This window comes from Bison bison, unplaced genomic scaffold (assembly GCF_000754665.1).
Source record: "Bison bison bison isolate TAMUID 2011002044 unplaced genomic scaffold, Bison_UMD1.0 scf7180017864192, whole genome shotgun sequence".
Classification (NCBI taxonomy): Eukaryota; Metazoa; Chordata; class Mammalia; order Artiodactyla; family Bovidae; genus Bison; species Bison bison.
Window position 1 is genome coordinate 3,482,299 of NW_011494764.1, and position 15,890 is coordinate 3,498,188.

Consider the following 15,890-nt stretch of genomic DNA (forward strand, 5'->3'; position numbering starts at 1 on the left):
GGCTGTATATTGTCACCCTGCTTATTTAATTTATATGCAGAGTACATCATGAGAAATGCTGGGCTGGAAGAAGCACAAGCTGGAATCAAGATTGCCGGGAGAAATATCAATAACCTCAGATATGCAGATGACACCACCCTTATGACAGAAAGTGAAGAAGAACTAAAGAGCCTCTTGAAAGTGAAAGAGGAGAGTGAAAAAGTTGGCTTAAAGCTCAACATTCAGAAAACGAAGATCATGGCATCCAGTCACATGACTTCATGGCAGATAGATGGGGAAACAGTGAAAACAGTGGCTGACTTTATTTTTTTGGGGCTCCAAAATCACTGCAGATGATGATTACAGCCATGAAATTAAAAGATGCTTGCTCCTTGGAAGGAAAGTTATGACCAACTGAGACAGAATATTGAAAAGCAGAGATATTACTTTGCCAACAAAGGTCCGTCTAGTCAAGGCTATGGTTTTTCCAATAGTCATGTATGGATGTGAGAGTTGGACTGTGAAGAAAGCTGAGTGCCAAAGAATTGATGCTTTTGAACTGTGGTGTTGGAGAAGACTCTTGGGAGTCCTTTGGACTGCAAGGAGGTCTAACCAGTCCATCCTAAAGGAGATCAGTCCTGAGTGTTCATTGGAGGGACTGATGTTGAAGCTGAAGCTCCAATACTTTGGCCACCTGATGCAGAGAGCTGACTCATTTGAAAAAACCCTGATGCTGGGAAAGATTGAGGGCTGGAGGAGAAGGGGACAACAGAGGATGAGATGGTTGGATGGCATCACCGACACAATGGACATGGGTTTGGGTGAACTCCGGGAGTTGGTGATGGACAGGGAGGCCTGGTGTGCAGCGATTCATGGGGTCACAAAGAGTCGGACACAACTGAGGGACTGAAGTGAACTGCACATACAATTGTTAGAGGATTAAATGAGTTTATGTAAAGCACTTGGTGCCTGACTGGTTTTAGGTGCTTAAAGGTAGTGTGATTATGCTGTTGCTACTGCTGTGGACTGTTTCAGCTTTAAAACTTGCACTTGCTTATTTCTTCACTGACACTAAGCCTTTGACGACTAAGCCCTTTCTCTGTGTCATCATCTTCTCTCTCTCAGGAGCCCTAATCCTTTAGCTGCCTGAGTGTTATGCTGAAGAATGGAAAGTTCCTATGTTTTTACTGTGCCATGCCTTCCATTTCGGGGGTGGGGTCCTGAAGGGATGGAATGCCAAACTGTTTATAACCAAAAGGCCAATAAATGTGTCTTCCCAAATGAAATATTGATCTTCTTAAATCTAAGATATCAAGTGTGAGGCACACCCTTATTTTACATAATGCTGAAGAAGTAAACCAATTAACCTTCAGAATTTTTTATCTTATACTTGATTAAAAGTTATTTTGATGCAGGTCTGTGAGAGCACGCAAGAGGCTGCCTGGTCCCTGGAGAGACCCCTCCACCAGGAGGACCCGTACAACTCATGGACCTTTCCAGGCCCAGGTGCAGCCTCTGAGGGAAACTGGTCCTGTGGCATGGGCCCATGTTCAAGGGCTGGGAAAGTGTGCCATGACAGATGACCTGCTGATCAGGGAGTCTTAATTAAGTGACACAGGAGCTACACTGTGTGGGTAGAAGCCATCAACAGGACCTAGAGAGCAACTGGCTGGCCTGAGATTCGAGAGTTGGAAATCCCAGGGATCTCAGTCAATACCAGCTCCACGGCAGAGAACGTGGATTCCGTGGCTGCCATCTGCCACTCCAGTGCCACTGACGACAAATGGTATGTGAGTTACTCACAGGTATCCAACTATGACCCAGACAGCAAGACGCTCATCGTCCAAAGGGTCAGCATCTGCAACACACCACTTCAGTGTGGGATGGAAATCCTCCCACACAGTATTGAGAGAAATGAAGTCATCTTTTGGACAATTACCTATGGGCCCTCCAGTGTGCTGATCAGGAGTAAGCCTAGTAACCTAAATGGCGAACTGACTGCTGAGATTGGTTCCAGTGGAGATGGAGTATAGCTCCTATTCCAGATCAGAATCCAAATGGATCCACAATGGCTCCTTTCTGAACTCCTCAGAGAAAAAATTACCCTCCTGAATCTGACCTGGGACCAGATGGGCAGATACAGATATCAGGAAGTCCAGCTCCAGGTGCCTGGGCAAAGTTTTCGCCATCTCAGGATCCTTGCTGGTATTTCTCATCACGGTGACAGTAGTAGGTAGTATCCGCTCCTGTGCTTTCCTCATCCGTACCCTGATCAGACATTACTGTGAAAGTCACTCAGTCATGTCCAACTCTTGGCGGCCCCATAGACTATGCAGTCCATGGAATTCTCCAGGCCAGAATACTGGAGTTGGGTAGTCATTCCCTTCTCCAGGGGATCTTCCCAACCTAGGGATCAAACCCAGGTCTCCCACATTGCAGGTGGATTCTTTACCAGCTGAGCTACCAGGGAAGCCCACCAGGGTAAATCCACCAGGGCAAATCAGCCTATATGACTATCCACCTCAAACCTGGAGGACAAGACCAGATGGGTAAGGAGGATTCCAACTGCTCCACTTCCTTAATTGGGCAGCATGCAATCATCAGATGTGCCCCATCTCAACACTGCCAGGGACAGAGAAATGGAACAACCCATACATGCCCAGCAACTGGGAACTGCTTATATGGGATGAAGTACATGTTGAGTGAATCTGTCTTTGTTAGATACCATGCTGGGGAAACCTGCTTACTGATGCAGAGAACGTTCACAACCTGATGCCATGTTAGAAATGCATAATGCAAACCTGCATCTGATAGGATCATGTTGTGAAAAGTATAGATTAGTTAAATGATATAGATGTAATATTATAGGATGAATGTATGTATTTTCCAGTTTTATGTGTCCACACACATGCATATATATATATGTATATATTTTACGCATATATATACACCTGTGCAAAAATTGTGGAAAATATTAACTATCAACAGTGCTGTCTCAGTTTCCTTCTTTACAATTTGTTGTATATTCTGAAGTAGTTTTTTTCTTCACAAAGTATATGTTGTTCTTATATAAAAAAAGTAAAGTTAAAACAGCATGAAGTTTAAAAAATAAGTTATTTTGATAGAGATTAGTTGGTCACCAAGGACTGGGGGTGGGGATGTTGAGAACATACTATTTAAGGGTACCAAATACAAATAGTAGATAAATAAGTTCTGGAAATCTGATGCACAACATAGGGGTTATAGTCAACAATACTGTATTACAAATTTTAAAATTGCTAAGAGACTAAATCTTACGTATTCTCACTACAAAGAAGAAATTATAAATATGTGCCATTGTTAGCTAGCACTACTGTAGTTATTATATGGCAATATATAAATGAGTCAAACCAACACATTGTACAACTTAAACTGTATAGTATTATATGTCAATTATATCTCCATTAAAAAAGAAAAATATGTCTTAACTTTTTTAAAAAGTTATTTTTGACTTATTTAGACATAGAATCAATGACTATGAATGGCTGTGGCTGAATTCACTCATGTGGACTGATCACCACATCACTAACTGCTGCCTGGGTGATGGTCAAACACTACTGATTGTGAGATGCACATGAATTTCGGAGATACTAAAATGTGAAGAGTGAAAAAGTACATCTGAAAGTTAGTGAAAGCTATTCTGTTTCCCTTCAGCCAGTCCTCTAGAATGTAGAAACTTTATTTTCTTGGTATTCTATTGGTGGTGATGGTGGTTTAGTCGCTAAGTCGTGTCCGACTCTTGCAATCCCATGGACTGAAGCCCGCCAGGCTCCCCATCCATGGGATTCTCCAGGCAAGAATACTGGAGTGGGTTGCCATTTCCTTCTCCAGGTCTATCGAAGACTTCAGGTATTTAAATCGTCCTAGTTTTAAGAGAAAATACCTTGGCTGAGACAAATGTTGTTGATTCTCATCTCAATCGTAGAGGTTCTGTGAACATACATATTAAGGATTTGATCTTTTTCATTTTATTAAATGGAAAGCAAACTCTAAGTTATATCCTTCCTCAAGAGATGTTTGTGCTTGATAAAAGTGAAAAAGTGAAGTCGCTCAGTTGTGTCTTACTGTTTGCGACCCCATGGATTGTAGCTTACCACACTCCTCCGTCCATGGGATTTTCCAGGCAAGAGTACTGGAGTGGGTTTCCATTTTCTTCTCCAGAGGATCTTCCTGACCCAGGGATTGAACCCAGGTCTCCTGCATTGTAAGCAGACACTTTACCATCTGAGCCACTAGAGAAGTCCTTGCTGCTTGATACTTAGCCACAATTTCATAACACTTTAATTTGATCTCAGGGTTGTATAAAGAACAACATTTTGGAATCAGATAGACTTAGATATATATTCTGTCACTTACTAGCCACGTGACTATGTATATTACATTACCTTCCTAGGCCTCAGTTGCCTTATCTGTAACCTCATCATAGATTAAATAGAAAACGTATATAAAGTGTAAAATATTTGCCTACAATTGCTGTCCAGTAAACTGCTGTTTTGATGAAAATGGTGTTCTACTGGAGAGCTGAGAATATGTTCTGTGGAAAGCTGGATGTCAAGCTTGGCAGTAGTGTTGCCAGAGTCTTGCCTGGGGTCAGTCTGGCCTGGAAGCGTTTTCTTATAGGTCATCCCTCAAGAAATGGTTAGGTAACTTCACTTTTAGACAATGACAGTACTAGGAAATGCCATATTGTTCAATGGCAACATTAATCTTGGAGCAAAAGGAAACGTTCAGAATGCAGAAAGAATCGTTTTGATCATTTGAGAGGGATTTTGAAATAGGAATTCATTACTAAAGGTTGCATGCTCAGTCACTCAGATGTGTCCAACTCTTTGTGACCCTGTTGACTGTAGCCTGCCGAGCTCCTCTGTCCATGGAATTCTCCAAGCAAGAACACTGGAGTGGGTTGCCATTTTCTCCTCCAAGGAATCTTCCCGACCCAGGGATCGAATCTGTGTCTCCTGCACGGGGAGGTAGATTCTTTACCACTGAACCACCCGGGAAGCCTACAGGTTAGGAATAGATAAAATTACTCAGTCACCCATGAAATATGTATTGGGTACGTTCTCAGGGTCAGGTGCTCTGCTAGGTCCTGGGAACACAGTGCCTGTATGTTCTAGTGAAGCATGTAGACAAGGGCCTGCGCTTACATTGAGGGGAAAAGTAGGGATATGTAAAAAAAAGTAAACAGTTTTTAAGACAAGATGATTACATAATGCTACTTTAAGGTTTGACAGTAAGGGAAGGCTTCTCTGACATTTCAACTGAGACCTGAATGACAAGGAGTGATTTTTTATTTTTAATCCTTTGGGGGTCACTGAACTTCTTGTATATGTGGATTTATAGTTTTCATCAAATTTGGACATTTTTTTGACCATTACATCTTTCCCTCTCCTTTGGAGACTCTGCTTTATATCAAGCCACTTGAAGTCTCATATCCCACTATTGCTCTCTTCTTTCTTTTCTTTTTTAAAAGTGATTTTTTGGGTTTTTTTTTTTTTTTTTGGTATTTCTTTTTACACAGTTTCCATTGCTTTGTCTTCAAGTTCACTAATCTTTTCTTCTGCAACATTTAACCTGCCTTTAATCCCATCCAGTGTATTTATCATCTTAGATGTTGAAGTTTTAATCTCTAGAATTTCATTTTGAGACTTTTTACAATCTTCCATGTCTCTACTCAATACATTCTACTTTTTTTCTAGCTGTCTGAACCTGGAGCAATCACTGGGTTCACTGGTTTTGTTCCCATCTCTCACACATCACAGTCTTTACTACTTGATGGCTAACATCTTGAGAACTGTTCTTTCATATATTTTTTGTCCAGATTTTTAGTTGTTTCAGACAGTAAATCCAGTCTTTACCCCATCTTGGCTGAAAGTAGAAGTATCCTGCCTCTGTTATTTAGCTCATAATTATTCTCAGGCTTAAATACAGACAAAAAGGCTTCTTATTGGTTTTAACCAGTTGCTATCAGTAGAAAACACATTAGAGTCTGATTGTACGTGTTTTCCTGATATGTGATAAAGCACATGCCATCTCTTTGGTCTCTGAACTAATCTTTGTTCAGAATCTATTAAAAATATAACCATCAAAAATCTCTAATATTTCTTTTTTTAATTAAAAAAAATCCTGTTGTTTTAAACGAGTAAGAGAAATCTGCTGCAGAGACTTTTGGTATTTATTATACTATTACAGTATCACATTCCTGGGCTCAGCTGCTTGCCAGATGTAGTTATAAAACATTTTTATGGCATTATACATGGGCCAAGGGCTTTAGAAGCCTTATTTTACTTTTTTATGTGGGTTAAGATGAGTTTTTTTTTTTAAGTTTTGGTTGAAGTCTACATAACAAAGTTTACCATTAAAAAAAATTATTTACTTTAAATGAAACAAGAATGAATATTTTTAATGATAAAAGGTACAATTCACAAAGAAGATCATAAATCATTAGACACCTTAAAAACAAAGATACATAAAGCAAAATCAGAAGAAATATAAGAAAAAATATATAATCATAATGAGACATATTAACATTTGAGAATATTTTATCAAGTGCAGAAAAAATAAGAATAGGAACATCTTGAATGATGTCCTTAATAATTTAAATATAATAGGTTTATATTTAATTAATTTATATTAATATATCCTACACAAATATATTTAAAATTCTGTATCTCATATGTTGTTATTAGATGTCCATAGGACATTTAGAAAATCTGACAAAAAGATAAATATTACTAAATTTCAAAAAGTAGAATTCTTTTCTGTGTGTGTGATTTAGTTATACATAGACACATATGTTATTTTTGAAATTATTTTCCATTACAGGTTATTACAGGATATTGAATATAGTTCCCTGTGCTATATAGTAAAACTTTGTTGCTTGTTGCATATCTATTTTTTTAACTAGAAACCTAGCATTCTATTCATACTGAGTCAAACAAGTGGAATCTAAATGTGATAAATTTTTTAGTTAGGCAAAAGTTCATAAGTTTGCTAAAATATATATATTATGCCCATTATTTATGTATATTTATATAAAAGTTTTTCTACTACTTGATAAAGGTTTGAAAAAGAGTATTAAAAAATGGAGACATTGGAAAATATAAGCTAAATGAAATGGAAGCACTGAATATGAAATAGAAAAATCGAAACAAATTAGATAAAAGATCTTCATATAGTCCAGTGTTTAAACATGGCTGCTCATTAGAAACATGCCTGAAATTCTGGCAAAAAAAAGAAATACCTGGGTATTTGTATTTTTCAAAAACTCCAAGATAATTCTGTTATGTCTCTGGATTTTAAAAAGTGATTACAGGTTTTTCTGTTAAATGCTAGTTTTGGTGATATAGAATTCTATAATTTTTCTGTTGACCGATCATGATACAATGGTCAGTCAGTTCAGTCACTCAGTCGTGTCTGACTCTTTGTGACCCCATGGACTGCAGCACACCAGGCTTCCCTGTCCGTCACTAACTTGCACAGCTTGCTTGAACTCATGTCCATCAAGTCAGTGATGCCATCCAACCGTCTCATACTCTGTCGTCCCCTTCTCCTCCTGCCTTCAGTCTTTCCCAGCATTAGGGTCTTTTCCAATGGGTCAGTTCTTTGCATAAGGTGGCCAAAGTATTGGAGCTTCAGCTTCAGCATCAGTCCTTCCAATGAATATTCAGGGTTGATTTCCTTTAGGATTGACTGGTTTGATCTCCTTGCAGTCCAAAAGACTCTCAAGAGTCTTCTCCAACACCACAGTTTGAAAACATCAATTCTTTGGAGCTCAGCTTTCTTTAAGGTCCAACACTCACATTCATACATGACTACTGGAAAAACCATAGCTTTGACTAGATGGACCTTTGTTAGTAAAGTAATGTCTGTGCTTTTTCATATGCTGTCTAGGTTTGTCATAGCTTTTCTTCCAAGGAGCAAGCGTCTGAATTTCATGGCTGCAGTCACCATCTGCAGTGATTTTGGAGTCCAGGAAAATAAAGTCTCTCACTGTTTCCATTGTTTCCCCATCTATTTGCCATGAAGTGACGGGACCGGATGCCATGATCTTCATTTTTTGAATGTTGAGTTTTAAGCCGGCTTTTTACTCTCCTCTTTCACTTTCATCAAGAGGCTCTTTAGTTCCTCTTCGCTTTCTGCCATAAGGGTGGTGTCATCTGCATACCTACATATCTGAGGTTATTGATATTTCTCCTGGCAATGTTGAATCCAGCCCAGGATTTTGCATGATGTACTCTGCATATAAGTCAAATAAGCAAGGTGACAATATGCAGCTTTAATGTATTCTTTTCCCAATATGGAATCAGTCCATTGTTCTATGTCCAGTTCTAACTGTTGCTTCTTGACCTGCATACAGATTTCTCAGGTGGCAGACAAGGTGATCTGGTATTCCCATCTCTTTTAGAATTTTCCACAGTTAGTTGTGATCCACACAGTCAAAGGCTTTAGCGTAGTCAATGAAGCAGAAGTAGATTTTTTCTGGAACTCTCTTGCTTTTTCTGTGATCCAACAGATGTTGGCAATTTGATTTCTGGTTCCTCTGCCTTTTCTAAATCCACTTTGCACATCTGGAAGCTCTCAGTTCATGTACTGTTGAAACCTAGCTTGAAGAATTTTGAGTATTACTTTGCTAGCATGTGAGATGAGTGTAATTGGGGGGTAGTTGGAACATTCTTTGGCATTGCCTTTCTTTGGGATTGGAATGAAAGCTGACCTTTTCCAGTCCTGTGTCCATTGCTGAGTTTTCCAAATTTGCTGGCACATTGAGTGCAGCACTTTCACAGCATCATCTTTTAGGATTTGAAACAGCTCAACTGGAATTCCATCACCTCCACTAGTTTGTTCGTTGTGATGTTTCCTAAGGCCCACTTGACTTTGCACTCCAGGATGTCTGGCTCTAGGTGAATGATCACACCATCATGGGTTATTTGTGTTATTCAGATGTTTTTTGTATAGTTCTTCTGTGTGTTCTTGCCACTTCCTCTTAATATCTTCTGCTTCTATTAAATCCATACCATTTCTGTCCTTTATTGTGCCCATGTTTGCTTGAAATATCCCCTTGGTGTCTCTGATTTTCTTGAAGAGATTTCTAGTCTTTCCCATTCTATTTTTTTTTCCCTCTGTTTCTTTGCATTGATCACTTTATCTCTCTATGCTGTTCTTTGGAACTCTGCATTCAGATGGGCATAGCTTTCCTTTTCTCTTTTGCCTTTTGCTTCTCTTTTCTTCTCAGCTATTTGTAAGGCCTCCTCAGACAACCATTTTGCCTTTTTCATTTTTCCTTGGGGATGGTCTTGATCACTGCGTCCTGTACAATGTTACCAACATCCGTCCGTAGTTCTTCAGGCTCTCTGTCTATCAGATCTAATCCCTTGAATCTATTTGTCACTTTACTGTATAATTGTAAGGGGTTTGATTTAGGTCATATCTGAATGGTCTAGTGGTTTTCCCTACTTTCTTCAATTTAAATTTGAATTTTGCAATAAGGAGTTCATGACCTGAGCCACAGTCAGCTCTTGGTCTTGTTCTTGCTAACTGTATAGAGCGTCTCCATCTTTGGTTGCAAAGAATATAATCAGTCTGATTTTGGTGTTGATAATCTGGTGATGTCCATGTATAGAGTCGTCTCTTGTGTTGTTGGAAGAGGGTGTTTTCTATGACCAGTGTGTTCTATTGGCAAAACTTTATTAGCCTTTGCCCTGCTTCATTTTGTACTCCAAGGCCAAACTTGCCTGTTACTCCAGGTATCTCTTGACTTCCTACTTTTGCATTCCAGTCCCCTATGATGAAAAGAACATCTATTTTTGTGTTAGTTCTAGGAGGTCTTGTAGGTCTTCATAGAACTGTTCAACTTCAACTTCTTTGGCATTAGTGGTTGGGCATAAACTTGGATTACTGTGATATTGAATGAATTGCCTTGGAAATGAACAGAGATCATCTGTCACTTTTGAGATTGCACCCAAGTACTGCATTTCAGACTCTTTTGTTGACTATGAGAGCTACTCCATTTCTTCTAAGGGCTTCTTGCCCACTGTTGCTGCTGCTGCTAAATCGCTTCAGTCATGTCCCACTCTGTGCAACCCCACAGACAGCAGCCCACCAGGCTCCCCTGTCCCTGGGATTCTCCAGGCAAGAATACTGGAGCGGGTTGCCATTTCCTTCTCCAATGCATGAAAGTGAAAAGTGAAAGTAAAGTCGGTCAGTTGTGTCCCGTGTCCGACTCTTCGCGACCCCATGGACTGCAGCCTACCGGGCTCCTCTGTCCATGGGAGTTTCCAGGCAAGAGTACTGGAGTGGGTAGCCATTGCCTTCTCCATTCTTGCCCACGGTAGTAGATATAATGAATTAATTATCTGAATTAAATTAGCCCATTCTGGTCCATTTAGTTTACTGATTCCTAAAATGTCAGTGTTCACTCTTGCCATCTACTGTTTGACCACTTCCAATTTGCCTTGATTCATGGACCTAACATTCTAGATTCTTACACAATATTGTCCAAAAGCATCAGACTTTCCTTTCATCACCAGTCATATCCACAACTGGGAGTTGTTTTCACTTTGACTCAGCCTCTTCATTCTTGCTGGAGCTGTTTCTCCACTGGTCTCCAGTAGCATATTGGGACCTACCAACCTGGGGAGTTCATCTTTCACTGTTACATCTTTTTGCCTTTTCATACTGTTCATGGGCTGCTCAAGGCAAGAATACTGAAGTGGTTTGCCATTCCCTTCTCCAGGGGACCACGTTTTGTCAGAACTCTCCACCATGACCCGTCCGTCTTAGGTGGCCCCACACAGCATGGTTCATAGTTTCATTGAGTTAGACAAGGCTGTGATCCAAGTGATTAAGTGAGTATTAGTTACATAATCACTATAGTGAAAGATGTTTATCAGTTTTCACAATCAATAGCCAGACAAAAAATATAATTACAATTTCAAGCCATAATGGGAACATGATTAACTTAGCAATATAAAATAATTACATATAATTTGGGGGGTCAAGCAGAGTTTTGTGGCAAGTGGAACTGTATAATGCATATGTTTTCATCTGCTCAGCTAGTCTGTGTCTTTTGGTTGGTGCTTTTAATCCATTTACATTGAAGGTGATTATCGATGTGTATGATCTTATTACCATTTTCTTAATTGTTTTGGGTTTATTTTCTGTAAGTAGGTCTTTTCCTTCTCTTATTTTCTGCCTAGAGAATTTCCTTTAACATTTCTTATGAAGCTGGTTTTGTGGTGGTGAATTATCTTAACTTTTGCTTGTCTGGAAAGCTTTTTATTTCTCCATCAAATCTGAAGGAAAGCCTTGCTGGGCAGAGTATTCTTGGTTGTAGGTTCTTCCCTTTTATCACCATCATCCCATTCCCTTCTGTCTTGTAGAGTTTCTGTTGAGAAATCAGCCGATAGCCTGATGGGAGTTGCCTTGTATGTTAATTGTCATTTTTCCTTGTTGCTTTTAATATTTTATCTTTGTCTTTAATTTTTGTCAGTTTGATTACCAAGTGTCTCAGTGTGTTCCTCCTTGGGTTCATCCTGCCTGGGACTCTCTGTGCTTCCTGGACTTGGTAGATTATTTCCTTTCCCACGTTAGCGAAGTTTTCAGCTAATATCTCTTCAAATATTTTTCAAGTCCTTTCTCTCTTCTCCTTCTGGGACCCCTATAATGCAAATATTCATGTTTTAACACTTCCCTGGTGACTCAGAAGGCAAAGAATTTGTGTGCAATGAAGGAGACCTGGGTTTGATCCCTGGGCAGGAAGGCCCTCCTGGAGAAGGAAATGGCAGCCCTCTCCAGTATTCTTGCCTGGAGAATTCCATGGACAGAAGGACCTGGCAGGATACAGTCCATGGTTTTGCAAAGAGTCCTACATGACCATGCAACTGACACTTTCACTTTCAGAGGTCTCTTTATTGTTGTTCAGACATAACTACATGACTGTTGCTCAGTTGTGTCTGACTCTTTGCAACTCCATGGATTGCAGTATGCCAGGCTTCCCTGTCCTTGGCCATCTCCCAGAGCTTGCTCAAACTTATGTCCATTAAGTCGGTGATGCCATCCAACCATCTTATCCTCTGTCATCCCCTCCTCCTCCTGCCTTCAATCCTTCCCAGCATCAAGGTCTTTTCCAATGAGTAGGCTCTTCACATCAGGTCTCCTAGACTGTCTTCATTTCTTTTCTTTTCTTTTCCTATATTTTGTTTTGCCCCAGTGATTTCCACTATTCTGTTCTCCAGGTCATTTATCTGTGCTTCTGCCTCAATTATTCTGCTATGGATTCCTTCTGGTGTATTATTCATCTCTGTTTGTTTGTTCTTTAGTTCTTGTAGGTCTTTGGTAAACATTTCTTGCATCTTCTCAATCTTTGCCTCCATTCTTTTTCCAAGATCCTGAATCATATTCACTGTCATTATTCTGAATTCCTTTTCTAGAAGGTTGCTTCTTTCCACTTCATTTAGTTGTTTTTCTGGGATTTTATCTGTACCTTCATCTGGGACTTAACTTTCTGCTTTTTCATGCTGATAAACTTTCTGTAATGTAGTTTTGTTTTATTTGTTGTGTGATTGTGGTTCTTCTTGCTTCTTCTGTCTGCCCTCTGATGGAGGAGGCTAAGAGGCTTATGTAAGCTTCCTGATGGGAAGGACTGGTGGTGGGAAAAACTGGATGTTGCTCTGGTGGGCTCTGCTTCACTTGCTCAGTAAAGCTTAAATCCAATTAAAGGGAGGGGTTACCCTCCCTTCCTGGTAGTTTTTTGACCTGAGACAACCCAACCCTGGGGTCTTTAGGCTCTATGGTCAGGTTAATGGAGAACTCCAAGAGGTTTTATGCCAAAGGGGACCTTCCCAGACAGCTACTGCCAGTCCCCCCATCCCTGTGGTGAATGCCTGCTGACCCACGCCTCCACAAGAGACCCTCCAACACTAGCAGGTGGTTTTGCTTCAGCTTCCTGTGGAGTCACTGCTCCTTTCCTCTGAGTCTTGGTGCATGCAAGGTTTTGTTTGTGCCATCCAAGACTGGAATCTGTTTCCCCCAGTCCTGTGGAAGTCTTGTAATCAAATCCTACTGGTCTTCCTGGTCAGATTCCCTGGGGGTTCCCAGTCCCTTTGTCGGATCCCCAGGCTGGGGAGCCTGATGTGGGATTCTGAACCTTCACAACAGTGGGAGAACTTCTTTTTTATTATTGTTGTCCAGTTTATGGGTCACCGTACTGGCGGGTATGGGTTTGATTTTATCATGATTGTGCCCCTCCGACTGTCTTGCTGTGGCTTCTTCTTTGTCTTTGGATGCACCATACCTTTTTTGGATGGGTTCCAGCGTCCTTCTGTGGATGGTTGTGATTTTGGTGCTATCACAGGAGGAGATGAGCACAATCTTCTATTCTGCCATCTTGAACTGAAATTTACAAAATTTACCCTTTTAAGTGTATAATTCAGTGACATAAAATACATTCACAATGATGTATAAAAATCTCCACTACTTCTGAACTTTTTCATCACCCCAGAGAAATTCTATACCCATCAGAACAACTCCCCATTCTCTCCTCCACCCACCTCCTGGTAATCTTTATTCTGCTTTCTCTCTTAATGAGTTTGCCTCGTCTGGTACCTCATGTAAGTAGAATCATATTAATATATTTGTCCTTTGTATGCTCAGCTGCTCAGTCACGTCCAACTCTACAACCTCATGAACTATAGCCTGTCAAGCTCCTCTGTCCACAGAAGTTTCCAGGCAAGGATACTGGAGTGGTTCTTATATCCTTCTTTAGGGAATCTTCCGGACCCAGGGATCTAACCCACATCTCTTGCGTCTCCGGCATTGGCAGGTGGGTTGTTTACCACTGTGCTGCATGGGAAGCCCCTCATTTGGCCTTTAGTACCCAGCTTGCTTCACTTAGAATAATCTTCAATTCATCCATACTGTAGGTGGATTAGAATTTTATTCCTTCTTAAAAGGCTGAATGATATTCCCTTGTATGTATATAACACATTTTGTTTATTCATTTGTTGATGGACACTTCATTTATTTCTACCTTTTGGCTATGAACTGAGTATATATGTTCATATATTTATGTATTCTGTGAACATGAGTGTATAAGTATCTACTTTCAGTACTTTTGGGTGTGTTCCTAGGAGTGGAGTTGCTGAATCACATGGTAATTTTATGTTTAATTTTGAGAGATCACCGAACTGTTTTACATAGTGGCTGCACCGTTTTACACGCCTACCAACAATGCACAAAGGTGCCAGTTTCTCCACATCCTCACAATACTTGTTTTTCTTCTTTTCCTTCTCTCTTTCTTCCTTCCATTGAAAAAAATAGAACCCATTCTATTGGGGGTGAAGTTGTATCTCAACGTGGTTTTGATTTTCATTTCCCTAATGACTAGTGATACTGAACATTTTTTCATGTGCTTACTGTCTGTTGTATATTTATTCAAATCCTTTGTGCATCTGTTTATTTTGTTTATTTTTTTAAATTGATTTATTTGGCTGCACTAGATCTTAATTGCGGCACAGGGGATCTTTCTGTTCCAGCTTGTGGGATCTTTAGTTGTGGCAGATGGGATCTAGTTCCTTGACTAGGGTTCAAATCTGGGCCCCTTGCATTGGGAGCACAGAGTCTTAGCCACTGGACCACGAGGGAAGTCCTCCTTTGCCCATGTTTGAATTGGTTTGTTGGTTTAGGGGGAGAGCTATATGCCCAAATTATTTGTTCTTCAAAGATCTTCTGGGAGTTTTGATGTTCACTTGGTATTTTATGTCTGACATATCTAGAAAATGCTCCACAGGAAATTTTTTCGTGTTTCTATGACAATGGTGTCCCTTGTGTGGCAGATCTTCCTTTGTAATAGATGAAGCAGACAGTGATTCCAAGTTGCTTCCCGTGTACCTGGGCTGTTTCCAGTGTTCTCCTCTTGTTTCTGTATGGCATACTTCCAGAAAAGAATTATTGACCAGACTGATCTGAAGTGACTTGTGTGTTGCTCCCAAGGCTTCAGTGTTAAAACTTCACTTTTCTTTGAGTTTGAAATTTTTATTTCAGTAAACAAAAACATCTTCACTCTTCGACTCGCAAATGAGAAATTCATTTCTGATTGAAAATGAGTTTCATTTTCTAATTGAAATTCATTTTCTAATTTGAAATTCATCCAAATTCAATTTCACGTATCAGTATTGAGAGAATCTGCTTCTGCTCCAGCAATGGCAGCTCTGACACAAGTTTGCCACATGCTCTTCTAACTTAAAAGCTATGATACAACCCAAGAGCTAAATAAATTTGGTGCTAGAGATACTGATAAATGCAACTAACTTCTGACCTTTATCAGAAAGCTCAAGGTTAAAACTTTTATGTGTGATTTTGAGGCTGTAGAACTATAAAGCACATTTAAAAGTGTCAAACATGTTTGTAACAAAAAAATCAATTGAACACATCTGAGTACATTTCTTTATGTCTTTTATGGTAGTGCTAACATGTGGGTTCAATTAAAAGGAACAAGAGCAGAAACAATAGAAAAGAACTACCATATATGGAGTACTCACTACATCCCAGGCACCATGCCAGATATTTCCCATGTATGATTGTGTTTAAAGATTACAAATCAGGAAAATGAAGCTCTAAGATTCAAGAAAAGTGCTCAGGTCACATACTTGATAAATGGCAGAGACTGGATATAAAATCAGGTCAGTGTGACTCTATAACAGAAATACAACAGCTGGATGGAGGAAAAACAAAGAAATACATTTCAAATAGTTTAATATTATTGTGACTGGCTGAAGACAAAAGGGATGTCATCTAGAAAATAGGAGATTTAAGTAGATAGACTTTTTCTTTAAACTGTGTTGGAAATGTTTCATAAAAATGAGGAAAGCCAA

The 15,890-nt window shown here is 39.7% G+C and overlaps 1 pseudogene; it reads left to right on the forward strand.

Moving 5' to 3' along the window:
- Window positions 1-816: 816 nt before the first annotated feature.
- Window positions 817-2,321, forward strand: LOC104991443 (annotated as a pseudogene).
- Window positions 2,322-15,890: the final 13,569 nt, after the last annotated feature.